The sequence below is a fragment of the Anarrhichthys ocellatus genome, unplaced genomic scaffold (genome assembly GCF_004355925.1).
Source record: "Anarrhichthys ocellatus isolate YVR2014 unplaced genomic scaffold, GSC_Weel_1.0 scaffold38, whole genome shotgun sequence".
NCBI lineage: Eukaryota > Metazoa > Chordata > Actinopteri > Perciformes > Anarhichadidae > Anarrhichthys > Anarrhichthys ocellatus.
The window spans coordinates 2,255,567-2,257,970 of NW_022280068.1; the positions used below are offsets into that span (position 1 = coordinate 2,255,567).

Sequence of the window (2,404 nt, forward strand, 5' to 3'; positions counted from 1 at the left end):
CTTAGATCATGTTTGCTTATAGTACCCAAACAATGCCATACACAATGTGTCCCTCATTGATCAGTTAAAATGTTAATTGTTCATTTTTACACATTTAATACATGACTCACTCAGTTATATTTCTGTTAAACATTGTCTCTTCTTAGTTGACTGTGTCAGTGTAGCAGTATTCCCCCGTTGTAGAAACAAAATACTCCAACACTGAAACGGGAAACTGTCTTTATGCAGAAAAAAAACAAAACAACGTTTTTATGCATTTAGGTTGAATTATGGTAAGTTTGACTGTGTTCACCCTGGCTCTCAGAAGCTGAATACTATCTGGGAAAAAAGAACACTACAGCTCTGACCACACTGTGACAGGGCACACATACTTTATGGATTAGAGGTTCATGACATTGCAATGTTAGGTTTTCTTTTTTAGTGTACCATCACAATATGATGTGCGAGTCTAAAAGGGATGAAATAATTATGAGAAGTCGCCAAAGTCGTTAGAAATTGCAATCATAATATTTAGACAGCCTTTTGGAAGTATGTAGGATCACCAAGTCGCTTTGAGGAGACGAGTTCTTATTACAATAATATAAAATCAAAACGGGATCAGAACATACAGTCATTTAATAAACATATATACATTTTAATATTTAAATCTCGATTGTATGAACTCGTGTGGCTTGTATGCTCAGCTTTATTCTTTTCCATAAGTATTATACTGCTGCTCGGAGTGAAAGCGGAAATAAACACCTCATCAACCGGGTTTCTTACTAGGTCCTCGTGCAGCGCTCGCTTTCCGCCGTCACCTGTAACATTCAGGGCACACAGTTCAAAGGCACGACTGGCTGACCCCCCCACCCCATACCGATCATTTATGTGTACACACACACGCGCAGTCACTAGCAGCACACGCGCACACCGGTAGAGACGTCAGGATTGGACGCAGCAGGGGATCCCCCAGCATTCCGTTTCTGCCTCGCTTGGCATATCATCATCTTTTACCGAGAGGAGATGAGCTCGCGCCGACTCTCACTCGCAGAGGGCAGCAGTAACAGAGGACAGTGTTATTTCTCCGTTTTACCGGAGCGCGCTCTCTCGCTCCTTCTCTCTCCCTCCCTTCTCCCGCTGCTGTGCTGCAGAAACGGTTCTTACTGTAGCCGTCGCTTATGCCGGACGGCCGGGACAGCGCGAGGAAAGAGTAGAGAGCAAAGGGGAAAGGTGTTTCAACACCTGAGCGATTTGTTTTCGAAAAGAAAGGGACGTTATGGACGAAAGAAACGTCAGCGTTTAACTGACTCACTGTTAGTTTAATTGTAGTTTCACGCTGGGGAGACAGGAGAATCGACCATTTCATCTGTCTTCACAGCCGACACTTCATTTCACGTGTGCGTCGTTCTGACAGCCGCGCGCGCCGTGCAGCCTCGGAAACGGTCCTCGAGCCTCTCCGGCTGGTCCGCGCAACGGTGCATTTGAAGAAAACATAACCCACACTCTAAAAGCACTCAGTCCTCGGGAGAAGAAAGAAAACACTTTATCCCGTGTTTCGAATTAAGCTGACGTTGATTTGGAATAAACCGTCTAGAAACGTGAGTAAAGTAGTGAAAAGGACTTTGCGGATGAATATGATGTTCTGAAAGAGCTTTTTCTAGTTTTTCCTTTGTCACTTTCACTCTTAAGATTAACGACGACAAGCTGAACAAGACGAAGAAGTTTTTTTGTGGAAAAAAGTCGAAGAAAATAACCGGCTACACAACGGTGGTTCTGGTGGTAAGCTGGGAGAGGAGGGTCCCTTTCACGCGGACGAACAGGTAGGACAGCCCCGACAAACACGAACATGACTACCGTTAAAGAAACAAAGCGGGAAGTGACACGAACAGAACAGGCTATGTTTGTTTGAATATCATGGAGCAAAGCGAGCTTCATTTAACGCTAGTGTCGTATCGACAGATGCCTTTCTCTCCGTTATAAAATGGTAGGTCGTGCGGCTTGGCATGTCGAAACGTTCCACACAATGCAGGTTTCCAGAGCATTGAAATGCAATTAACGCTCTTCAATTCGGCAACAATAAATACAAGCAAACACCACTTGTTTAGTACTATTGTGACGTCACGTTTGTAATTGGTTGGCCTGGTATGAAACGTTTCAACTAGATGTTCGGACAAGCCATCAATGAGAAAGCTGTTCTAAAAGTTGATTTTATTTCAAAAGGTTTAGCACTTCTTGAATTGTATCCCAAATATTGACCTCTTCACTACACATGTATGCAATGTTTGAGTCTTAATTCACTATGCACGTTGCCGTTAAGCCAGAGTTAATTCAATTGACCGTTTTTAGAACATGGCGTTGTCTACGTGGTTGAGATTTGGTCCGTTCATGACGTGTGTTACAGTCAACATTTAACCGTAAAATAGCA

At 43.4% G+C, this 2,404-nt stretch overlaps 1 long non-coding RNA gene across 1 annotated transcript; it reads left to right on the plus strand.

Moving 5' to 3' along the window:
• The first annotated feature begins 925 nt into the window (after nt 1-925).
• Nucleotides 926-1,711, plus strand: LOC116394275 (uncharacterized). The gene is made up of 2 exons (XR_004213448.1): nt 926-1,577; nt 1,669-1,711. It is a non-coding gene; the product is annotated as an uncharacterized LOC116394275 (long non-coding RNA).
• The last annotated feature ends 693 nt before the right edge of the window (nt 1,712-2,404 follow it).